This window comes from Choloepus didactylus, chromosome 12 (assembly GCF_015220235.1).
Source record: "Choloepus didactylus isolate mChoDid1 chromosome 12, mChoDid1.pri, whole genome shotgun sequence".
Classification (NCBI taxonomy): domain Eukaryota; kingdom Metazoa; phylum Chordata; class Mammalia; order Pilosa; family Megalonychidae; genus Choloepus; species Choloepus didactylus.
Genome location: NC_051318.1, coordinates 5,152,719 through 5,178,882, shown reverse-complemented (window position 1 = coordinate 5,178,882; position 26,164 = coordinate 5,152,719). Strand labels below are relative to the sequence as shown.

The window sequence follows — 26,164 nt, the reverse complement described above, 5'->3', positions numbered from 1 at the left end:
GACAGGCTAAGTCTGCAAGGTGCCCGGCACAGCATTTTTTAAATTCAATTTGTGTTGAGATATATTCACATACCAATCATCCAAAGTGTACAATCAGTTGTTCACAGTATCATCATACAGTTGTGCATTCATTGCTCCAATCTATTTTTGAATGTTTTCCTTGTACCAGAAAAAGTAAAAATAAGAATAAAAAAAGGAAAAAGAAGACCTAAATCATCCTCCCCTACCCTATTTTTCATTTAGTTTTTGTTCCCATTTTTCTACTCATCCATCCATACACTAGATAAAGGGAGTGTGATCCACAAGGTTTTCACAATCACACTGTCACCCCTTGTAAGATACATTGTTATACAATCGTCTTCAGGAGTCAAGGCTACTGGGCTGGAGTTTGATAGTTCAGGTACTTACTTCTAGCTATTGCAATACATTAAAACCTAAAGAGGGTTATCTACATAGTGCATAAGAATGTCCACCAGAGTGACCTCTTGACTCCATTTGGAATCTCTCAGCCACCGAAGCTTCACTTCGTTTCATCTGGCATCCCCCTTTGGTTAAGAAAGTGTTCTCAATCCCATGATTCTGGGTTCAGACTCATCCCCGGGAGTCATATCCTGCATTGCCAGGGAGATTTACACCCCTGGGAGTCGGGTCCCATGTAGCGGGGAGGGCAGTGAGTTCACCTGCCGAGGTGGCTTAGCTGGAGAGAGAGAGGCCACATCTGAGCAACAGAGAGGCACTCGGGGAGACTCTTAGGCACAATTATAAGCAGCTTTAGCCTCTCCTTTGCAGTAATAAGCCTCATGGGGGCAAGCCCCAAGACAGAGGGCTCACCAGCACAGCATTTTAATAAAAGACAATTAAATAAATTGAATATTGAGATTCGCTGTTGTAACGCAGTAAGATTTTCAGATCTTCCGTAATCAGTCATCTGGCTTCTCTCTCTGAATCCTGTCCAGGGATGTGGCCCAAAGGAAGGAGGCAGAGGGAAGGCCACTGGAGGAGGAGGAGGCTATAAAACAGGGAAAGTGGCTGTCAGAAAGGAGGAGCAGGTGGAGAGCAGAAACTCCCAGGCGGAGAGTGGAAGAGGAAGAGAGATGGAGAGGGAGGAAAACAGTCACAAGTGTGCCAGCAGCTGCCCTCGGCTTCCTGCCACCAGCTCCCTGCCCCCCACCCTGAGCCCAAATCCCAGTGAGGTCCTGGAAAAAACAAGGACAGGGGGATTCTCTTCTCATCCCCGTTGGTAAGTGTAGAAAGGAGATTGCCTCTCCAGGGCTCCTCAGCTCCCAGGGTGTTCCGGGGGCAGAGGGAAGTGGAGAGAAAGCCCGAGTCAATGCCCTGGAGCACTTGGCTTCCAGGCAAATGGGGGAGATCCAGAAGTCCCTCCAGACCTCCAGGTTGGTGAGCAAAGGGTTAAGGTTCTGACCAGGCGACTTCCTAGAGGGAGTTGCTACAGCAAGGACAAAGCCACCCCATCTCTGGAGAGGCCAATGAAGCAAAGAAAAGCAGGGGGGCCCCAAGCCTCCCTGAAGACAGAGCAGGAGTTCCCCAGCAGCAGCTGCTTTACGGGAAGCAGTGACCCCATGTTATGGGTTGGATTGTGTCCCTCTAAAATATGCTGAAGTCCTAACCCTCAATACCTGTGATTGTGATCTTATTAGGAAGTAGGGTCTTTGCAGATGTGCGCAAACTAAGATGAGGGCATTCTGCAGAGGGGCAGGCCCTGTTCCAACATGATGGTGTTCTTAGAAGAAGAGAGAGTCACACACGGGGGAGAAGGCCACGTGGAGGCAGGGGCAGGGACTGGTGTGAAGCTTCTACAAGCCAAGGAACCCCAGAAGCTGGGCGAGGCAAGGAAGGATTTCCCCCTACATGTTTCAGAGAGAGAGAGGGGCCCTGCCGCCATCTTGACCTCAGATGTGCAGCCTACAGAGCTGCGAGACAACCAGTCTCTGTTCTTTTAGGCCATGTAGCTCGTGGTGCTTTGTTACAGCAGCCACGGAAACAGAGACAGCAGGTAAACAAGGGGATGGCACTAGCAAAAATGTGAGCAGAGAGAGGACAACACAAAGACTTGCACATAAAGGGAAGAACTTTGAAGTCTGAATATTTACTGATAAGCAACAGCCTTTTCAATCATTTCTAGGAAGGAATTGATTACAAACATTTTTAAAACATCACCTTCTACACCCTGAGCCACCACTACCCACAGAGCGTCTCTTTACACCTAAAGGAACTGAGAAATTGTTCATGACAAGTCTTTTCCTGCCACACACAAGGGCTCATGATGATGACTAGATCTGTTTTAGGAAGTAAAGTATTTCAGAACTAAACCACGTTCTCTCTGCACAGTGTAGCCAGAGGGTGAGTAAATGTGCAGCCCGACTGTGCTGTGATTACAATGGCAGAGTGAGTGTCCATAAAACAAAGGCACTAGCTGGGGATTTTCCTTCAGTCATCCAAGATCATTAGCCTCAGACAACTAAGTGAAAGCCAAAACTGAAGACTCCCTCACTGCTTTCCCGAAACATGGTTTTGGTTTACAAAACAGTCATTCTCGCTTCTGGGGTCTCAACACTCTGGAATGAGACTTCACTATAGAGAATCTTTTCTCCAACATCACATTCTAGGGCGCCGACCATCAAGTTTTAGCCACTATGTAAACTTTGATTTTCTACTCCAGTGCTTTATGTAAAACGAAATGTCAGGTTAAGGGGATAGGTGTGGTGCAACAGATTGGCCTTCCAAGATACAAGAAGAGATAGTAGCCATGGCCCAACATCTAATCAGGGCCAGATAAAGATGATGTGTTTTTTGGAACAGGTGAGAACTTTGCTATGAATATCTGCAGGATGGGAAATCGTTCTATTCAAATTGTGACAGGGAGCTGAAAGGCAACAGACATTTATTAAGCCCCTGTTACGCTTCAGGCACTTTTCTAGGCCCTAGCAATACAGCTGTCACTGCATTATCACTGCATTCTTGATGATGATGCAGTTACTTGGGGAAAGCTGACAGATGACAAAGAGGGAACATCACAGGAACTAAGTCCTTGAGTGTTCAGAGAGGCTGAGCTCCAGTACACCACAGGAAGGCGCTGGCCCTAGAGAGGGTGAGAGCAGAAGCATATGGTGACTGTGCCGGTTTGTATATATTATGTCCCCCAGTAAAAGCCATATTCTTTAATGTAACCTTGTGAGGGCAGGCATTAATCTTTTGATTGAGTGTTTCCATGGAGAAGTGACTCAATCAGCTGTGGGCTAGACCTTTGATTAAATTATCTCTATGAAGATATAGACCTGCCCATTCAGGGTGGGTCTTAATTAAATCACTGGGATCCTATAAGAGAGAGACATTTTAAAGAAGGCCGTTGAAATCTGATGCTTGGAGATGCAGGCAGAAGGATGTTTGGAGATGTGAAGCTCAGAGATGCTAGCCCAGAGTTTGTTCTGGAGAAGCTAAGAGAGGACCCGCAGATGCTTAGAAATGCCCTGGGAAAACAAGCAAGAATCCACAGGAGCTGAGAGAGAGAAGCTAAGAGAGAAACCAAGAGACATTTTTGGGAAAGCCATTTTGAAACCAGAACCCAGGAGCAAAGGACCAGCAGACACCAGCCATGTGCCTTCCCAGCTGACAGAGGTGTTCTGGATGCCATCAGCCATTCTTCAGTGAAGGTATCTTCTCATTGATGCCTTAGTTTGGACACTTTTATGGCCTTAGAACTGTAAATTTGTAACCAAATAAACCCCTTTATAAAAACCAGTCCATTTCTGGTATTTTGTATAACAGCAGCTTGAGCAAACCAGAACAGATTCCAAATGAAAAAAGGAATCTCAACTAGAGTCTGACTTTCAGTGGGACTGCTAGTTCCACACACCTACCAGTAGTTATTTCCCAATTGCCAAGTGTATAATTGGGATCGATATATTTGACAGTTGGATTAACCCTGATATTGGGTGGGTCTTCGGCTTGTGGGGTAAGAGCTATCATATCAGCAAAAGCAAAACAGAATCCTGAAACTGCCCCCTGTTGTAGTCAAGATAGTAAATAAAAGTCAATATTGCATCCCAGAGTGAGTGGTGGAGGTTAGTGTCTCCATTAAAGATCCAAAGGATGCAAGGGTGGTGATCGTTAATGTCTCTCCTTTTTATTCACCCTGTCTGCCCGTGCAGAAGCCAGACGGATCCTGGATAATGGCCATAAACTATTGTCAGCTCAACCAACTAGTAGCCATCATCACAGCTGCTATGCCAGATGTGGTGTTGTAGCTGGAATAGATTAATAACAATAGTACATGATGCAGGGCCATTGATTTAGTGAACGTGTCCACCTTGGGAAAATAACCATTAAGTATATCATACCAATGGTGAAGGTCAAATCATATCCTTGATTACCAATGCACAAAAATTCTTCTTCGTCATACATTAATTTTACAAACAGTCGTGATGTTCTTTATTGCGCATGTTTTCAAATGATTAACTATTTGCATCTTATTTTGTAGTTCCTTTGAAAGTTTTACCTAATCCAAGCCTGAGGACTAGCTTAATTTTGTAGCCTGATAATCCAAATACGCGAAGTCCTTGGGTCCTAAGGGTCCTGCTGGGTTAACCTCCCGGAGTGCACACACCTGTGTGACCACTGCCCACCTCAGGATATAGACTCACACACACCTGTCTTGTGCCCTCAAGAGCCTGCTATGGCTTGGACCCACTGCGTCGGTGCCACGCAGCCCTCTCCCTGGGCTGCTCCCCACCAAGGTGGCTCTGCCGGGGCCTGGAGCCGGCCTCCCCTGCCCCATGCAGGACGCCCCTCGGGCCATCTGAGCTCTGGGCTCCTCCAGGTGTGGCCAAGACCTTTTCAGAGCTGCAGTCTGAGGCTCTTCCTCCCAAATGCATACTCTGCACCCCTCTTTCCCCCCAGGGGTCTGAACTGCCTGGAGGTGAGCTCCACCCCTGCTCCCCCACCCCCACCCCAACCTCCACAGGCCTCTCTGGACCCAAACCTCTTACACTTCCAAATCCTCCCTGGGGACCCTAATGGGCACAGGTGGTACCAGGAGAGCAGATGTAAGATGGGGCTTGGGGAGAAGCTCACCCACCACCTGGTGAGCAATCAGGACCCCTCCTGAGGGGTATGTGCAGCCTAGAGAGTTCTGGAACAAGGTGGGGGCACCACTGCAGGACATTTCCCTGGTGGTGACCTAAGTGAACCACCTGGTGGAAGGATCCCCCTCCTGCTGCACTCGAAAGGCCCTGGGGGGTGGGGAAGCTCACGGACATGGGGCCGGCTGGCTATTACCCAGCTGTGTTGAGGGTCTGCAGGGGAAGGACGCGGGACAGAGGGTGGCTCGTGAGCAGGGGACGCCAGGGAAGGACCTGGGGCCGCACGAAAACCCTGCGGGTGTCAGCAAAAGGCTTTCAGCACCAGGCCCACCTCCGCAGTCCCGGGGAGGAGCCCAGGGCACGGTTTCCCTCGGGCTTGATGGGACTATTATTTTTCTGGGCTTAAAGTCAGCCCTGCTCAATCCTTTCAGCATAACTAGATTTCTTCCTTCCTCTGCTTTCATGTGCAGTCAAGCTTTCTAGAAGCCTGTTTTGGAAGAGGGTGTCGCTGTCTTTGGTTCCTTCCCCAGCAGCTGCCCTGGCCATGGTCAGTGTCCAGCGCTGACCGGCAGCTTCTCCCAGAACCCCCAGCCCTCGGCGCTCGCTGCCCTGCCTGCAGCCTCTGTCTGTCCCCCTTCAGAGGTGACAGTGTTTGGTGTCTGCTCCTACTTGCATGTCAGGGCAATTTGGGGGAAACAAATTCTCCAAAGGAGACCTAACCTCTTATGCTGGTTCGCTGCAGGCGCCAGGGTGTAAGTCTATGGTGTTGATGGGGACAACAGGCATTTATTGGCCACTTACTGTGTGTATCTGAGGCAAACTCCTGTGAGGATGGTTTCTCTTCATCTGCACCAACAACTCTCGGTATTATTTGTTCTCCATTCTGTAGATGAGGAAACAGAAGCTGGGATTAGTTAATTAAGTAAATTACCCAATATCACACAGCTACTGAGTGGCGGTGCCAGGCTCCCCTCCAGGACTGTCAGCCTCCAGTCTCCTGCTCCCCCTGCCCTGCTTATTTCATGTTGAAACCTCAAGATTTATCAGACACGTATCTGATCAAAAAGGAAAGATGAACGGAGCCAGCTTCCTGGAGACCTCCAGCTGGGTGCCACGCAGGCGCCTCCAAATCGGGGGCTGGAAGTGGGCCCGTGGCGTCCACCCCAAGCCCACTCTTCTCCTTGGCAGCGAGCACAGTGCCAGCCCCTCGTCCTCCTTGGGCAAAAGTGCACGGAAGCAACCTCACCGGCAAACACCTCGGCTTGCCTTTCCCACAGGCGGGTACTCAGCCTTTCTGAAGGAAACACCCATTTTGCTGGTGTCCTATTCTAGGAATCACCCTTTTGAGGGGAATTTCTTTTCACCACAGCACAGAATGAAGGACAGCACGGGGACTGGCTGTGCCAGGAGTGGGCATCCCCTCCTCCTCAGGAAGTGCCCCGTGCGAGGGCTTTCTCTTGTTTGTTTCATTTTGGCTGAAAGAGGGTTTTTTTGGGGGGAGGTGAGGGGTGCAAGGGAGCAGGACCTGGGCGTTGAGCAGAAAGCAGTGGTGAACAGGGCAACAAGGCAGGACTGACTGTTTCTCAGTGGTTCCCAGGGATGGGCCCCCTTCCTCAGGGGCAAGAGGGGCTTACCAGAGGCCTCCAGTCATCATCTCTGGAGTGTTGCCCACTGACCGAGGACATGGTCAGGTCCCCAGGAGGAGGCACCGTGCACTCTCCTGCAGCGAGTGGAGACCGTGATGTCCCCTCCAGGTCCTTCCCAGAGCCACCTCTGCTCAGTTACGTGGGCGACAGTAGACTGGAAAGAGAGGAGTGCCCTGACATTTCAAGGACCACTGGACAAAAGATACGAGTTGATGCTGATGTGCAGAGACCTGATGTTTCTTCCCAGCCCCCCTATTTCCTTTGGGAAGGGAAGGTTGAACTTATGGTAAAGCTGAAGTTAGAACAATCAATTTTGCGGTGGGAAGATGAGGGAGTTTTCTAATGATGGTTGTTATTTTTCTCAGTAAAACCAGAAGCACTCTGATCAGCCGAGAATGAGGAAGACAAAAGTGGTTTTGGAGGTTTGAGGAGAGTGAAATTGCCAGGGAGTCCCAAGGGCTCACTTGAGGTTTGTGGTTAGAGATTTAAAGTGATACCAGTCAGCGGGGTTGTGTGCTTTCCTACAGCCACATTCAGCTGCTCAGATGCGACCTGCAGTTGAGAACTGGTTTAACCCAGGTGGGGCAGTCAGACAGTGTATGTAGTGATGGGCTATAGGAAAGGAGAACAATTATAATAACGGGGGGAAATGGCAGGAAAAGTGGGACGGCAATGGCTTGAGAGTCCCTAGCAAGGAGTCAAAGAATTGTTTGAATGGGGACCCTAGAACAATGAGATATGGTGGTTACAAAAAAAGAATGTTCAAAATTGTGATTCTGGAGGTGACTTAGAGTGTGACAACAGAAGTAGGGGGTTGAGGTGGGCTGAGGAAGGGAATTGCAGCAGTGGGGAAATGACTGAACCAAGAGGCCAGCGTGTTGGTGGTTGTGTGGTGCTGAAGTTGCCACACCTAATGACAAAGTGGAGGTGGAGAAAATAGTGAGGCAGGAGCTAAAATCTTCAATGAATGAGTAGAAGTGAATTAAAAGGATTATAGCCTCAACCAGAAAGGGCAGGGATAGGATTATCTGGAAAGCATAAAATGTTTTTCTGGGAGATTGATTTTGTTGAAGTAATTACTGTTTTATTTGGAAATGCCTGAGAATTGTCTCCTGTTTTACATTTCATTATGAAAAATTTCAAACATAAAAGAACACCAGAGAGAGTAGGACAATGAACATCCAACTATCCATTGCTTAGATTTAAAAATTGCTAACATTTTGCCATATGTTTTAAGTTTTTATTTTGCTGAGATATTTTACAGTAAATTTCAGAGATCAATATATCAATATGCATTTCTAAAAATAAGGAGGTTTCCATATACAAGCACATATTATTAGCACACTCAAAAATGTAACAATAATATCTTCTTTGTAGAATTGGAAAAACCAGTGATCATATTTATATGGCAGGGTGTTCTGGTTTGCTAATGCCGCTGTTACACAAAATACCAGAAATGGATTGGCTTTTATACTGGATTGGTTACAAAGTTCCAGTTCTACAGCCTAAAAGTGTCCAAACCAAGGCATAAACATGAGTAAACCTTCACTGGAGAAAGGCTATTGGCATCCAGAAAACCTCTGTTAGCTGGAAGGCACATGGCTGGAGTCTGCTTGCTCCCAGGTTGCGTTTCAAAATGATGTCTCCAAAATGTCAGTGTCACCTTCCAACGGCTGTCTTCAAAATGTCTCTCTAAGCTGCAGCAGTGAGCTCCTTCTGTCTGAGCTCTTATAGGGCTCCAGTGATTTAATTAAGACCCATGCTGAATGGGTGGGGCCACACCTCCATGGAAATAATGTAAGGTATTACCCACAGTTGGGTGGATCACAGCTCCACGGAAACAACCTAATCCAAAGATTTCAACCTAATCAACACTACTACATCTGCCCCCCACAAGACTGCATTAAATGTTTTGGTGTTTTGGGTGACATAGCACATCCAAACCAGCACACAGAGCAAGGGATCCCAAATAGCTAAAGCCACTTTGCAAAAGAAGAATGAAGTTGGAGGACTCACACTTCCTGATCTTAAAACTTATTACACACTTTGTGTCTGGCACAAAGACAGACATATAGACAAGTGGAATAGAATTGAGAGCTCAGAAATCAACACTCACATTTATGACCAACTGTTTTTTGACAAGGTGGCAAAGACCACTCAATTGGGAAAGAGCCATCTCTTCAACAAATGGTGCTGGGAAAACTGGAATTCCATTTTCAAAAAAAAAGTAAAAGGAGGAGCCCTACCTCACACCATATACAGAGATCAACTCCAAATGGATCAAAGACTTTTAAAATAAGAGCTAGAGCTATCCAACTCCTAGAAGGAAATTTAGGGAAACATCTTCAGGATCTTGTGTTGGACAATGGTTTCTTGTACTTTATATCCAAAACACAAGCAACAAAAGAAAAAATGGATAAATGGGACCTCATCAAAATTAAAAACTTTCGTGCCTCAAAAGACTTTATCATAAAAGTAAAATGAAAATCTAAACAATGAGAGAAAATTTTTGGAAACCACCTATCTGATAAAGGATTAATATCCAGAATATATAAAGAAATCCTTCAACTTCACATCAAAAAAGATAAACAACCCAATTTAAAAATGGGTAAAAACTTCAAAAGACTTCTCTCCAAAGAAGATGTACAAATGGCCAGAAAGCAATGAAAAGATGCCAACATCATTAGCCATCAGGGAAATATGAATCCAACCCAAAATGAGATACCATTTCATACCCATTAGTATGGCTACTATTTAAAAAAATGGAAAATAGCAAGTGTTGGTGACGATGTGGAGAAATAGGGACACTCGTTCATTGCTGGTGGGAATGTAAACTGCTTTGGAAGACAGTTTGCCAGTTCCTCAGAAAGTTAAGTATAGAACTACCATATGACCCAGCAATCCCACTTGTAAGTAAATACCCAGAAGAACTGAAAGCAGGGACCCAAACATATATTTGCACACCAACGTTCATAACGGCATTATTCACAATTGCCAAAAGATGGAAGCAACCTAAGAGTCCATCAACAGATGAATGGAGACACAAAATGTGATATATACACACAGTGGAATATTATTCAGCCATAAACTGAAGTTCTGATATGTACAATAACATGAAGGAACCTTGAAGACATCAGGTTGACTGAAATACACAAAAGGACACGTGTTGCCTGATCTCACTGATTTGAAACAATTAGAATAAGCAAACTCATAGAGTCAGAATCTAGATGGGGTGGGGACAGGGATTGGGAAGTTAAGGCTTAAAATGTACAGGGTTCCTGTTTGGAATGATGCAAATGTTTTTGGTAATGGATGGTAGTTGATGGTAGCACAACATTGTGAGCACAATTAACAACACTGAAATACATATCTGAATATGATTTAAAGGGGAAATGTTAGATTTGTATATATGGTAACAATAAATATTTTTTAAAATACTCTATGGAACTATAGTACACAGTGAGCCCTAAGTTAAACCACAGAGTTTAATGAATAGTGCAGTTATAAAACTGCTATCATCAATTGTAACAAGTGTTCCACATCAATGCAGAGTGTTGGTGGTGGGGTGGTATGTGGGAATCCTTTATTGTATGCACAATTGTTCTGTAAACCCCAACTTCTCTAACAAATATAATAATAATAATAATAATAATAATAATAATAATAATAATAATAAAGTATGGGAAAGCAGAGGCCAAAGAAAGAAACAAAGCTAAAATGCATTTTACATAGTATGTCAAGGAACTCACTAGTAAGAAACGTGTTAAATATCAAAAATCATTTCAGCATTCGCTTCGTTAACCTAAACAGCAAAATCTAACTTGTGTGAGGCGGGGCAAGATGGCGGCATAGAGAGGAGTGGAAGCTAAGTAGTCCTCCTGAAACAACTACAAAAAAACAGAAACAACTAGTAAATAATCCAGAATAACTGCGGAGGGACAAACGAGACCATCCACTCATCATACACCAACCTGAATTGGGAGGAATGCCCGAGAACACAGCATAAAATCTGTAGGTAAAACCTGTGGATCCAAGTCGTGAGACCCCCTCCCCCATAGCCCGAGCTGCAAAGCCTCGTGGTGCCAGAGAGAAGCTCTCTCCCAGCAAGCGAATATAGCTCAGCTGAGCTCCAACTGGGGTTTTAAGTAGTGAGTGTGAACTGCTACAGGTACAAATCCCCAAAAAGCAGACAGAGGCTTTGGGTGATGACTGACCTTGGAGAGCCGGAGGGTTGCCTTGGACTGGGTCTGAAGGGGACTATCTGTTTCTTTTTTGGCTCAGTGGAGAAAGCCCCAGTCATATTCAGTTTCCAGGACTGTGACTCTGGGAAGGGTGGAGACAGCACAAGCACAGAGCGAGACCATTGAAATGCTAATGACCTCCACCTGGGGGGTCTGTCTTCTCTAGGAGGAAAGGGGTGGGGCCCTTTCCATTCAGAACCAGACCCCAGAGCCTGGGGGATCACGGCCACACCTCCTCACACCAGTCAAGAATTATAGGCTAACAGGCGTCACCTGCTGGGCAGAAAAGCACAGTGACCCGAGGCATCAAAGGGTGGAGCAATTTTCTAAGACACACCCTCAGGGAAACCAGATACTGAATATTTCTTCCCTCTGGGACCTGAGCCTGTTCTGGTCTGAGAAAACCTGATTTGGATAACCAAGGAAACCATGCCTAGACAACAGAAAATGACAACCTACACTAAGAAAAACAAAGTTATGTCCCAGTCAAAGGAACAAACATACACTTCACCTGAGATACAGGAATTTAAACAACTAATGCTAAATCAATTCAAAAAGTTTAGAGAAGATATTGCAAAAGAGATAGAGGCTGTAAAGGAAGCACTGGACATGTATACGGCAGAAATCAAAAGTTCGAGAAAACAACTGGTAGAGTCTGTGGAGATGGGGGGCACAACGCAGGAGATGGGGGACACAGTGGAGACATGCAACAGCGGATCTCGGGAGTCAGGGGAGGGCACTCAGGAGCTGGAGAGCGAGGCACCTGAAAGCCTGCGCGCAGAGGAGCAGATGGAGAGAAGAGTGAAAGGATATGAGCAACGTCTCCGGGAACTCAGGGATGAAACAAAGTACAATAATGTACGTATCGTTGGTGTCCCAGAAGGGGAGGGGTGGGGAAAGGGGGCAGAAGCAATAATGGAGGAAATGATTAATGAAAATTTCCCATCTCTTATGAAAGACATAAAAGTACAGATCCAAGAAGCGCAGCGTACTCCAGGCGGAAGGGATCTGAATGGGCCTACGCCAGGACGCTTGGTAATCGGATTATCAAATGTCAAAGACAGGGAGAGGGTCCTGAGGGCAGCGGGAGAGGGGCGATCCATTACATACAAGGGAAGCTTGATAGGACTGTGTGTGGATCTCTTGGCAGAGGCCATGGAGGCAAGAGGGAAGTGGTGTGATATATTTAAGATACTGAAGGAGGGCAACTGCCGGCCGGGAATCCTATGTCCAGCGGGGCTGTCCTTCGGATGTGACGGAGAGCTCAAGATGTTTTCTGACAATCAGACAATGGGAGACTTTGTGAACAAGACACCCGCCCTGCAAGAAATACTAAAGGGAGCACTACAGGGTGGTAGAAGACAGGAGTGCGTGGTTTGGAACACAATTTTGGGAGATGGTAGCACAACAATGTAAGTACACTGAACAAAGGTAACTATGAATACAGTTGGAGGGGGGTGGGGAGCATGTGAGACACCACAGGAAGGGAGGAAAGATAAAGACTGGGACTGTGTGACTTGGTGAAATCTGGAGTGTTCAACAATTGTGATAAAATGTACAAATATATTCTTTTACAAGGGAGAACAAGCAAATGTCAACCTTGCAGGGTGTTGGAAATGGGGAGGCATTGGGGGAGGGATGCAATTGGCATAAGCTAGAAACTGTAACTGATAGAGTCATTGTGTTGTGCTTCCTTGGTGTGGCAAGGGTGATAGTACCCAAGGTGAATGCAGATAAGAGGGGGGGATAGGGGAGGCATGTTAGACACTTGACATTGGTGGTATTGTCTGATTCTTTATTCTACTTTGATTTAGAGTTATTTTCCTTTTGCTGCTTCACTAGCTTTCATTTTTTTTTACTCTTTCTTTTGCCTCTCTGCCTTCTTTGACTCTCCCTCCTGCCTTGTGGAAGAAATGTAGATGCCCTTGTATGGATAGTGGTGAAGGTGGTGAACGCATAGATGTATGACCATGCAGAGAACCATCGATTGTTTTCTTGGGATGGAATGTATGGTGAGTGAACAAAACCATATTAAAAAAGAAATGGGTTGATGACAAAACCTCGGGGGCAGTATACTGGATGGAATAAGCCAGACACATGAGGACAGTTATTGCAGGGTCTCACTGATGGGAATTGGTTATAATGTGTGGACTCACGGACATGAAATATAGGGTACCAAGACGTGGGACGAGGCTTGGGAATGGGGAGTGGTTGCTTAGTGTGAGCAGAGTGTTCACCTGGGGATGAGCTTGAATGTTTGGAAATGAACAGACATATCAGTAGCAAGATGTGAGGGTGACTGGCAGTGCCGAATGGTGTGTGAATGAGGTGGGGAGTGGGGAGCTCAGAGTCATGTGTGTCACCGGAGGGAAAGTTGGAGGTCAAAAGATGAGAATGTATAAAACTGAATCCTATGGTGGGCAGTGTCCATGGTCGACTGTACAAATACTGGAGATCGCTTCCATGAACCAGAACAGGTGTATGACGGTACGATTGGGGGTTGACGATAGGGGGGCATGTAGGGAAGACCTGTGTACCTGTTGCAAGCTCTATGCTACAGTTAGTAGTATTTCAACATTTTTTTTATGGACAGTGACAAATGTACTATACCAACACTACGGGTCAACAATTGAGGGGGGTTGGTTAGGGATAGGGGAGGATTAGAGTTTCCTTTTCTTTTTTTCTTTTTTCATCTTTCCCTTTATTTCTTGTCTGGAGTAATGAAAAGTTTCTAAAAATTGAACAAAAATTAAGTGTGATGGATGCACAGCTGTATGAGGGTACCCAGGGGCAAGTGATTGTACACTTTGGATCTTTGGCTAGTTGTATGGTATCCGAACAATCTCAATAAAAATGAAAAAATAAAAAATAAAAAATAAATTAAAAAAAAAAATCTAACTTGTAACATGTATTTCCTGTACTGTTACCAGGTAAGCAAAAATAAATGCAGTCATCATGGTATAGAGATTTTGTACCTGCTAACAGGGATCACCTTCTATATTTCCACCACCTACTTTTAGGAAGCAGAAGTAGGTTTTCTAAACCCTAAGGGATGCCAGGCAGCAGACACCCAGCATCCCTTGCTGGGCCACTTCCGTGAGCTGCCTGCTGTGTGTCCTAACCCAAAGGGCCCATTCAGGAATTGACACAGGCCAGGCTGGTGCAGGATCTGTCCTATATTCACCTGTTCACGCGTTACTAACACGGGTGGCACCTGGGCCAAAACCAGTGTTTCCAAACCCAGCTGCCCACCTGGATCACAGGGAGCTTACAAAAATCACACATTCCCAGGCGTCACTTGAATGTGATTAAATCAAAAACTCTCAGGAGGTGGAAGCCCAGCGTGGGAGCTTTCTCCTAATGGGAACCACTAAGGAAAAGACCCCCAGAAAAATGGGATCAGATTTAGTGCTCAGAACTTCCAGGGAAGATTTAGTTAGTACCTGGGATCACTTCTGTCCAAAGGGCAATTCCTGGAGTTTCTTGAACTCCTCCTGGGAATTCTGTGATGTTCTAAAAGGGCAAGAAATATCATTTTTAAAAAATCAGATTTTATATTTGACCTTTCTTTGTTGCTTTTATCTAGAGTTTGTTTTTTTTTTTAACAATATATAGCTGGATTTATTGCTTTTACCCAATTTAGTGTTATCTTTTTGGGGAGGGACTTCCATTGGTTCAAAATTATCTTGTAAAGCAATAGTGTTCATTTTACTTTGCATCTTCTTTATGTGCATTGTTTATAACTTTTGTTGTTTCCTTTTATCTGCTTTGTTACTTTTGTTATCTGGGTGGATCTGTTTTTCTCTTTCCTCTCTGCCAACACTAATTTGCAAGTTCTCCTATGCTTTTCAAATTGGCTGGTAAGTATCTTACCATCTAAGGAGTCATAATTTTGTCAAATTCTCTCTATAAATATATGAAGTTGAAAACTATTACCTCTCATCAAGATATTTTATTTGCCAACATTCACCCAACTCTGGAAATGAAGCTTGAGATTGCTTTTACATCCCAACTTCATCCCCCTCAGCTAGCTCCTGCCTTAAACTTCTTCACAGCTTTGCAAAGATACTTTAGACTTTTCAACTCTATGCTGTCATTTAATTTTCTCTTACAGTATTTTTCTTTTTTTAAAAGAAGTTTTACTTAGCACTTGCTGGAATGTTATCATTTTCCAGTAAGGTAATCGTTACCCATCAAGGGGTGTGTGTGTGTTCATTTGGTTAATTGACCTTTTTTCTTAATGAGAGAGAAATATTTACCTTCTTCACCATATCACTAATACCTTCCAGCTTTTGTTAATCACACAATCTAGTGAATTATCAAATGGAAGTCCATTCCATTTTTCTTTTGTGGCAAGTTTCTTTTCAGGAATTTCCATTAGATAAGTTGTACAAATGGTACACCCTCTATCACCCTGATAAATGAATGATATTTTATTGCTTATATAAAGCTTGGATCACAGCCCACTTCCCTCACTATACTGCCTTCTAAATCCCATGTAGAAAATGAGAAATCTGATGCTATTCATATTTCCTTCCTTTATTAGTAACTTGTTCTTTAAGTCTAGGAATCTGAAAGATTTTCTCATTATTCTTGGAAACAGAAATTTTACAAGGACACGTCCAGATGTATGACTTTCTTTTTTTAGCCTCTGACTTGTAAATCCTTTCAATATGTGATATCAGGTCTTTTTTACACTTTTTTTAACCGACTAGGGAAAATTCCTTCTAGAATGTATTTAACTTTTGCTCTTTTTCCCTATTTTAGTTTCTCAGCTACTATAACAAATATCATATGATGGGGTTGACTTAAAAATGGGGATTTATTGGCTCAGGGTTTTGAGGCAGGAGAAGTCCAAAACTGAGGCATCAGCAAGGCGATGCTTTCTCCTGGAAGACGGTGGGATTCCGGGGCTGGCTGCTGTTGATCCTTGGTGGTTCTTGGTCCTTGACTTTCCATCACATGGCAATGAGCATGGTGGCGTCTTCTCCTTTCTCTCCCACGTTCCACTGACTTCCAGCTCCTGGCTGCTCCCCAGGGCTTCCTCTGCTGGTCCAATTTCCCGTGCACTGAGGGCCTCAGCCCTGTTGGACTGGGCCCACCCTCATTTGGTTTGGGCCTCACCTCAACTAATAACATCTTCCACGGTCCCATTTACAAATGGGGTCACCTCACAGGACCAGGGCTTGGGACCTGAACCCGCCTTTTGTGGGTGACGTGACTTAGTCCCTGACATCCCCCATCTGTATCTGTTTTACCTTTTGGAAGTCCTATCATTCACGTTAGGTTCCCCCTGAGCTATCTTCCAAGTCTATACATTTCCTTCCTAATTTGTATGTCTTTGTGTATTTGCTCTATGTGGGAAGACACTTCTTTCATTTATCTTCCAGAACTCTCAGCAATAGATAGTCTCTTTCAGTTCACCTATTGAGTTTTAATTTTGCAAGTAGTTATGTTTTTTCAATATCCAGAAAGGCATTATCTATGATCTTGTTGCCTTTTCTTGAGGGTTCTTTTTTTTGGGGGGGGGGGGGATTAAAATTCTGTTGTCTTCCATTAGCTCCATGGCCCCAGAACCACCTGCTCCAGTTACTGAGTTTGAATACTTCCTCCCTCAGGTTGCCATAACCTCTTATCAGGGTATAATTTTTCTTTTTTTCCCCCATTTTCCCCTCCTAAATGTAGCCTAAACATAACCACTTGTCACCTTCCCTGATTCACCATCCTCTGTTGCCTGGATTTCTCAATAGCCTCTTAAAGTGTCCCCAGCTTCTCCGTTCACCCCGCCCCTCCCCACAGCAGCTGGAACAATCCACGTAAATGTTAAGTCAGATCCTGTAACTCCTCTGCTTCTCACCTTCAAGGGTTTCCCATTTCATTCAGAATAAAAGCCAAAGTCTTTACAATGGGGGACAAGGCCTTACAAGGTCTGGCCTCCATTATCTCCCTCCATCCCTCTGTCTGTCTTCCTTTGCTGCAAACCAGAGTGATACTTCCTTGCTTTTCCTCAAGACACTAGAAAAGCTTCTGAGTTAGGGTCACTGGACCAGCTGCTCCGGCTTCAGCCCTGGCTCAGTCCCTTGCTACCTTCAGTTCTTTGACCAAATGTCATCTTCTCAGTAAGGGCTGCCCCACCTGCTCGATTTCATTCTTTCCACCTCAATTCCTTGATCCCTCTTAAACTGCCTTGCTTTCTATTTTGATCTTTAACATCTTACATGAATTACATGTACACTGTGCTTCTTATCCATTATCTGTCTCTCTCTGTTTCATTTGTTGAATGAATGTTGTATAAGTGATTTTTAAAATTATTCTTTGTTTCAAGATTTGTCTTTCTTTTTGGCCAGTTCTTGCTCCTTCTCCTCAGTGCTGTTCATTTTCCTTAATATCTGGCCATCTTGGGATTTCCATTCATATTTGTGAAGGAAGACAGCTGGGATGGGTTTTCTTCACAACAACAAAGATCTGGGCCCCTTAAGGGAAGGGCTGGAGGCAAGCAAGTTCTCAAGGGGGTGCACACACATGGGTGGGCAGACACCCAAACCCCCGTCCTGCCCTACACAGCCTCTCTCACCAGGAACTCCAGTCTCTCTCTCTCACTCTGTTCTGGCGTGCCTACACCATCACTATACCTCAACAGCTCAACTGACTTCTTAAAGAACATGTTCTGAGTGTAGCCCAAGGATAAGTGTGTGAAGCAAACAGCCAGGGACACCAAGCATTGGTGATGGAGGGGAACAGGCGGGAGAGATTTAGGAGACAAGACAAGCACATCTGTTCTGAAGATTTTCCTTCAATTAATCTTTCCAATGGGGTCCTCTCTGCCATCCTTATTTGGTCCATGTGCCATCTCTGAGTCTCTGAGCAAGAAACCCCTCATGCCCGGAAGTGATCATTCTCCACTTTGGACGTCTCCTGGGCACATTTGGGGGTGAAGTGCTTCCAGTCTGGTTGACTCCTCAGTGCAATCTCATCGATTTTCAATCTTCTAGAAACTTCCCATCAAATTGTTGGGTTTGCTGATACCCCAGCATGCACATCTGTTCTGGTTTGCTAATGCTGCTGGAATGCAAAACACAAGAAATGGATTGGCTTTTATAAAAGGGGGTTTATTTAATTACACAGTTACAGTCTGAAGGCCAAAAAGTGTCCAAGGTAACACATTAACAATTGGGTACTTTCACTGGAGGATGGCCAATGGCATCCAGAACACCTGTTAGCTGGGAAGGCACGTGGCTGGCATCTGTTCCAAGTTCTGATTTCAAAACAGCTTTCTCCCAGGATGTTCCTCCCTAGGCTTCAGCGCCTCAAAAATGTCACTCTTGGTTGTTCTTGGGGTGTTCTCAGAGCAAAAGTCTGCTTCTCCAGAGCAAAAGTCTGCTTCTCCAGAGCAAAAAGCTTCTCAGCTTCTCCAGAGCAAAAGTCTGCTTCTCCAGACTTCTCCAGAAGGAAAAGTCAAGGACCAAGAACCACCAAGGATCAACAGCAGCCAGCTTTGAAAGTCTGCTTTCAAAGGCCATTTCCAAAATGTCTCTGTAAGCTGAAGCTTCAAAGTGTCCCTCTTGGCTGTAGCCAGCCTGCTCCTTCTATCTGAGCTTAAACTAATCAAAGCCCACACTGAATGGCAGGGCCATGCCTCCATGGAAATTATCCAGAGTTATCACCTACAGTGGGGTGGGTCACATCTCCATGGAAACACTCAATAAAAGAATTACAATCTAATCAAAATACGTCTACCCCACACAAGACTGCATCAAAGATTATGGCTTTTTCTGGGGGACAAAATACATATAAAGTGGCACAACCACCTTCTTTGCTTTTCATGACCCCATTCTCTTTTGTGATTCCATGCGCATCTCCTTGGGACTGGGTGAGAGAGAGAGGAGCAAAAGAATGTTTTCTCCTCTACCGTGAGACACAAGCCAGAAGGATCTCAGAGGAAACAATGCAACTTATTAGGAAAAGAGAAACAATTATCTGAAATACAAAAAATCCTTAAGTTTCACTTCAATGTCTTTTCCTTTTTTTAAATTCAATTAAATCACATTTAATACCTTGAATTTTGATGTAATACTTTTGTACATCTGAGAAGAACCTTCCTACTAACACACTGGAAGACGCAGCCGCCCTGATCCCTGCGTCATTCTTGTTCGGCCCCAGACCGAGTCCGTGCAGAGCGCAGGCAGGCACTGCCGCAAGACGGAGGAACATGCGGGGCACAGAAGCAGACACGGATGTACTGGGCCTTACGAACAGGAGAGGGTCTCCGGTGGCGGCCGTTCCGGAGGGTTAGCGCTCCGCAAGGAATAGGAGTCCAGGGGGGCAAATGTGTGGTTTTAGAACAAAGACATTCCATATAGAATGAGGACGTGGGGTCTCTAGCATAATCATTAAAGGGGCCTAAAACCTGACGTTTTACTAAGGTCAGTGTTTAAGATACAGTCAATGCCGTTTTTACATCCCTGGTTATGTTCTCCCCCCTCTGGGGAGATTGGTCACTTTTCTGACCTTTGTCCTTGGCTAAAGCAGGTTTGTTATGGACCATTTGGGGGATGCCCAGCCCTGAGCCTCCACAATTCCTGTTAACAAACCTTGACCCACTGGACACTGCCTTCCAATGAGGGTGCAAAGGTGCAGGATGTGACCAGAGGCACGAGAGTGAGAGCACAACTCATCCACAGAGCCCCACGGCCGTACGTCCAGTGTTCATGCCCCACAAAGTCACATATCCGACTTAGGCAAAATCCTTTAGAAAGATTATATGCATCCTTCAGTTTAATATGATCTTTGTATTTGCAGTACCCAAAAGACAATGGAAATGGATTCCCGTAACAAACACTGCCATTTAAAAATATAATTTATTTTACTCTGGGTAGCCCCAAAATGATAAAGTGACAGTTTTTAGATGGATGTCAAATTTCCTTTGTGATCACCAAGTTGAAAAATATTTCTAAATGCATTCCCTAGTGGCAGTGATGGTAGTCTCAAATCTTCGCTTCAAATATGTCAGAAATCTAAAGACATGTACTTGAGAATAATGTTTCTTGAAGATGAAAAGTTTCAGTATAGATTTAATTCATTCACTGCTTCTTGTATCCCCACGTTAATTGTAAAATGGAATAAACATGAACTGCGTTACATTACAACCATGATGTTAAACATGATTAGCTTAGTCTCTCTAGAAAAGCAGGGGTTGTGACAAAGAACATAGAGACTGCTCTTGAAGGAGAATGTAAAAAGCTCTCCGAGTGATGATTCACAATGTTTCTTCAAGGCGTTGATGTAAATTATATGTACCTTAAAGCCAATGACACAGTTAATGTTCATTAACAAAGTAGATAGCCACCTACCTGGCTTAATCTGAAGGCTGCCCCAAGGTCTCTCTTTTGATGGCATGCCATGGTGCTTGAAACACACATAATGTGACCCATTCTTCTAGCCTTTCAGGAGGATCCTAGTAAATCCTGAAAGTTTTTTGGGATAAAATAAGGAAGTTAGAGCTGAGAGAGTTCATCAAGTTCCTCTAGTCCCAAAAGGGGTAGCACAGGAGGGGTGGGGTATGGTAAAAAGGCCGATTACATGACGTGCATGCATAGAGTGGAACTGGAGTGCCTGGTTTTTGTCCCCAATTATTAGCTGTACAATTTTCAGCAATTTATGTAGCTTCTCTCTTCCATTTAGGGATCTTCTGGATCAAAACTCACTCAAACTCTCCTAATGAAGAAATAAAATTTATTTTGAGTTCAGTGAAGTGTCATAGCAATCCAAGGATGGGCAGAACCCCAGGTGATGGGGAAGCTGTCACTTTCTGTTCTCATCTCTCACCATTTCTGAGCTTCTCGGGGTGTTTCTTTCGTTCTCCTCTCCCTTGCTCTGCTTCTTCTGCCCACCCACCTTAAACATGATCATAAACATCAGCTAGCTCCCCAGGCCTATAGGTCTTTGCATTAGCCAGTTACTTCCCTCTGGATCTGTTGGTCCAGAGGGAAAAAAATCCGATTGCAGTCGTTCATCTGTTCAGGCTGCACTATCCACTCGAGTCCCAAGCTGCTGGCAAGGAGGAGCGGCTGGAACCTGGACCCGGTTCCCCTGTTCCCGTCTCCTGCAGCCAGGAGGACCGAGAGCACACAGGCGAGAGCGAAGCCGCGGGAAAAGAAGGTCTCTAACCCACCTTCTCAATTCCAGTTTGTCATCTGCAAAATATGGGCAATGTAGCACAAATTTTCCTTGGGATTGAGATATTTTGTTGGCTCTTTGCTTAAATAAATTTAGAATGACATTCTGCCTTTCAGTGCTTTACAGCAAATGCCACCAACTCAATTCATTTACTGTAACTGAGATCAAGGACGGCGAGCGTCTTCATATTTAATCTTCACTGCATCATTAGCATACAGAAGAGTTGGCTCCACAGTACACAGATATTGTCGGAGTTCTTGGAACGCCTTATCAGGACTGACTTAATTTAGCGGCTCGTATTTGCAGGGCATTTCACAGTTTACAGAGTTCTCCAGGAAGAACACCTTCATTTTGTGCAGTGCTACGTGGTGGCCGTGTGCATTGCAGAGGATCGCTTTGCAAGACGTCGTGTTCGTATTTCTGCTGCATCTCCCCGTTCTGAGGCCAGCGCTTTGCTCACACAGCCCGGGGTTTGCCAGCTCTCCGTTAAAGCAGAGGCGGCCAGATGCATGATTCATGCTTTGATTTTTTTTTTTTTTTTATGATAAAAATAGCTCCATAGAAGATTGCATGTGTCTTCTGAAGGAAAACACTCAGGACTGGGAAACTCCAAAAGAGCAGTGGGCTGGAGAACAAGTGCTCCAATCCCAAAGTAAAGGAGAAAACTGAAGACAATGAAATAGTTCAGAAACGGTTGTGTATTTTCCCTGATTACCCAAAGATCAAGAGGTTAACTTTTTGACATTTCTTATTTCAGGTCTCTCAATATTTTCTTTGGGTAATTATTACCATATTCGCATCTGACCTCAGAGGTGAAAATATTAGCCTATGATCTTCTTAATGTTATCTTAAAGGAACTGGTACCCCACTACAGGTGACTACTTCAATTACCCATTCACAAATCATTGCTATACTTCTCCTTTGTCATTTTCTCCTATTTATAAAAAAGACACACACACATGTAATTGGATCAGTGAATTCTATCCTTGACTCACCTTTTAAGTCTGAAATTTAGGGAAATAGTATAAAAGCAATCTAATAGCAACTTGTGTTGGATGTGTTTCTTATCAGCTTCTCAGTTTCCAAACTCATCAAATATTGAAGTTCTTGGAGCCAAACCAACCCTCGAGACCTGAAACATTTATGTGGAAGTACACACAGCATGTAAAGAGCTAGGACAGGAAGAAAAACAAGTCAATACGACCACAGTGCTCCCCTTCTCCCAGGATGTGTGTTTCGAAAGAGAAATACTAGAGGCAGGCAAACGGAACCTGGCCTGGTCAGCTCTTGTTCTCCAGCCGCTCGGGCCACCCTTGCAAACAGGAGCAGGTGTCACAGGGGCCACCTGCCTGGGAAGATGCCCCTCTGAGGGATGCAGGGTAATGGGCCCAGGCCTACTGCTGCCTCTGCTTCCAGAAAACTGTGCAGCTTGTGGCTTGTCATTTGGCCTCTTGTTCTGCTTATCTCAAAAATGGGGATCATGTAGTTACAGCCGATCTGCCAACTTCTGTTTAAGACATAACATATGAGCACATAAGTAAAACAATTTTGAAAAGCTAAGAACTGCTATGCTAAAGCACGAACAAGGGAACGGAGGGTTTTTCTTTCATTTTATTTTGCTCAGGACCTTAAGAGTAGCGTTGTTTCTGTTCTTAGCCACCAACAGAATCAACCTCAGTAATTTTCTTTTCTTGGATATAAGCAGTTCAGGAAAGAACATTCTTCCCGTGATATGTTCTCTCGGGTTTACTGCTATGAACAGAGTAAAATTAGTGGATGCCTCGGTCCTGGGCACTCTCCTCTCCGCCTCTCTTTAATTTATTGTGAAACCTATCAACCATAACAAAGGTATATGTAATATGTATACATGGTTTAAAGTACATAATAAACTGAACATGTGTGTACCCACCACGTAGCACAAGAATAGAATATTACGGGTAACCTGGACGTACATTCTCTCCCCAACACTCCCCTTCCCCTCCCTCCACCACAGGCCACCACTACCCTGATTTCCACGTTAATCATTTCCTTGTCTTTATTTACAATTTTACAACACATGTGTGGTGGTTTGGAACTGCATGTACCCTAGAAAATCATGTTCTTGAAGCTCATCTGTTCCTGGGGTGTGGACCGATCATAAGTAGGACCTTTTGATGAGGTCACTTCAAATAAGTCATGAACTAGGGTGGGTCTTAATCCTCTTTCGGGAGTCCTTTATAAATAGGATGAATACTGAGAGAGCAGGGGGAAAAAAGCCACAGAAACAAGAAGCTGAAAGCAACAAAACCTGGAAGAGTTTCTCTGCCATGTGGCAGAGGAGCCCAGGATCGCCAGCAGCCAGTCTTTGGGAAGAAAGCATCACCTGATGATGCCTTGATTTGGACATTTTTCTCAACCCAACACTATAAGCTAATAAACTCCCCTTGTTAAGCTAACCTGCTTCATGGCATCTGCTTTTATCAGCCTAGGAAACTAAAATGATATCAGTAGTTCCCCTAAAATATATTGCTAGGTTTTGCACTTCATCCTATTGTTAATGGACATTCACACTGGTCTCCTAGATTCTTACTATTAAAAATTAAGATTCCATGAATATTCTTGTACTTTCTTGCAGATGTTTCTTCAGGGTATGCTGCTAAGAGTAGAACGGTGATCATAGGGTATGTGCATGCGTAGCTGTACTGGGTAATGCTAAACTGAGTTCCAAAATGGTAGAACATTTCTGCATTACTGCAAGAAGTGTATGCATTCTCATTGCCCTACATCTTAACCAATATTTCATATGTTTTTCTTTTTGCTGTATAAGAAATTGCCTCAAATGCAACAGTTAACAACACTCGTTTATTATATCATGGCTTCTGGAGATTGGAAGTCCTGCACACCATGCTGGCCTCTCTGATTAGGGTCTCACCAGCTGAAATCAAGCTGCTAGCCAGGCCTGGGCTCTTATCTGGAGGTTTTGGGAAAGAATCTATGCCCAAGCTCATTCAGGTTGTTGGCAGAATTCGTTTCCTTGGGGTTGTAGGCCTGAGGTCCCCATTTCCCTGCCTCTCAGTTTCTAGGGACTCCTATACTTTCTCACGTGCCCCCTCTGTCTTCAAGCCTGCAATGCTGTGGCTAATGCTTTTGAGTTTTGAATCTCTTTGACATCTTCTTCTGCCTCTGCATTTAAGGGCTCATGGGATTCCATCGGGATGCCCCTGTAATCCGGTACCATCTACCTAACCAAGGTCGACTGATTAGTAACATTAATTACATCTGCAATGTCCTTTTGGCCACGTACAGGTGTGATATGTCATCACAGTTGCAGCCCCAGGGATCAGGGTCCGGAATCTTCATGAGGGTATTATTCTGAACACTCCACTTGGCATTGTGTAACTTTCAAATTTTGGCCAATCTGGCAGGTGTGAAAGGTTACCATACTGGAGTTATTATAAGGATTTCCCTGATTTCTTACAAGAACACTCTTCTCCTTTCATTCTATGCTTTTCCTAGGTAACCTCAACCATAACCATAGCTGGAGTTGCCAATTATTATCTTAAACCCAGATCTCAACTCTGGGCTCTAGGACCATATAGATCACTATACTCAACTGTCTATTTGACATCTCTAAGAGAGTGTGTTAGAGGCAGCTCACACTCAGCACCACTGACGGAGCTAAGGTCTCCCTCTCCCTCCAAGGCCAGTCATCTTTCCAGGTTTGTTTCTAATGAATCATGCCACCGGTGTTCCCACTGAGCATCTTTGTCTCTGACCCATCAGGTCTCCTAACTTGGTTGTCACATCCTTGTTGAAACCCCTTTGGTGACCATATAGGCCCCTGACTTTTCTCCCCACTCACCCTCGTCTAAACCTCCAAGTGTCCATGTTGGCCCCTGACTCTTCTCCCCATTCAACCCCTTAGGTGACCACATCGGGTCCTGACCCTTCTCCCCATCACCCTCATCTAAACCCCTGGGTGACCACGTCGGCCCCTGACTCCTCTCCCCATCACCCTGACCTCCTTACCACATGCTCGTTGCTCAGCCTGAACATCCCCCCGCCTCTCAATCCAGCAACTCCACAGAATTCTTTATCCCACAGCCCAGTCGGGGCTTCCCGGGAATCAGTTCTCGATGCCCCAGTCTGGCACAGATTCCCTTATCACTGTTCCCCTTGGCACAGCTTCTTTCCTCATTTCATTTTGAAAACATGCACTCGCTGGTGAGATCATGCGAGTGTCTTCTCTTCAACTACAGCGTGCGCTCGACAGGAGAGCAGACCTTGTGGTGTGTCCACCATTGTAACTTCCGAGCCCGGCACACCCCGACACACGTGGTAAGTGCTCAGTAAAAATGACGAAGAAACCAGTGCCTGGAGAGAGTGTTTTCTTGTGTGGAAGGGGCTTCACCGTGCTGAGCACTGCTTTATCACTTTCTTGGACCTTTATGTCAATATTCCTGAGAAGTCTTTTAGGTGTACATAGTTGTTATTGCTAGTTCATCCATGTGATCAATGGACAGGCCTTGAAGACACAGTGGCAAGCAAGGCAGAGCGTTTCTTGTGTCGTTGAGTTTACACACTAAGTTCAGTTTATCACTTTGTGCTCTGAAATTGAACTTCAGAAAAAAGGATCCCTTTTATACATGGGAAGCCTAGGACTTAGACATTTTTCATTAATGAGTTATTTTGACTTTGTTAAATGTTTATTTTAATTGCTCCTCTCTGAAGTATCTCTTTTGGAGACTGAGCCTACCTAAGAAAATAATGTATATTTTGTACTTTTCTTACCCAGCTTCCAAGTCATTAAAAGAATGTGTGTGTGTGTGTGTGTGTGTGTGTGTGTGTATGCGTGTGTGTGGGCGTCTTGTCAGCCATTCCTTCCCTTGTGTGGTAGACTGAGTCTTGTGCACCCGCAAAAAAGCCTGGCCTTCATCGACTTCCCGTTCCTGTGGGTGTGAACCTATGGCACACAGGACCTCTGAGATGTTATTTTTACTTATGGCCCAACTTGGCGAGGCTG

At 44.8% G+C, this 26,164-nt stretch overlaps 1 long non-coding RNA gene across 1 annotated transcript in view; it reads right to left on the bottom strand.

Moving 5' to 3' along the window:
• LOC119507269 overlaps nt 1-6,915 on the bottom strand; it is a 36,570-nt gene extending 29,655 nt beyond the window's left edge. Inside the window, exons 1-2 of the long non-coding RNA XR_005211177.1 lie at nt 6,734-6,915; nt 5,901-5,982 (exon numbers count right to left, since the gene is read on the bottom strand). This is a non-coding gene — a long non-coding RNA (uncharacterized LOC119507269). The remainder of the gene's footprint in view (nt 1-5,900; nt 5,983-6,733) is intronic.
• Between the last annotated feature and the right edge of the window lie 19,249 nt (nt 6,916-26,164).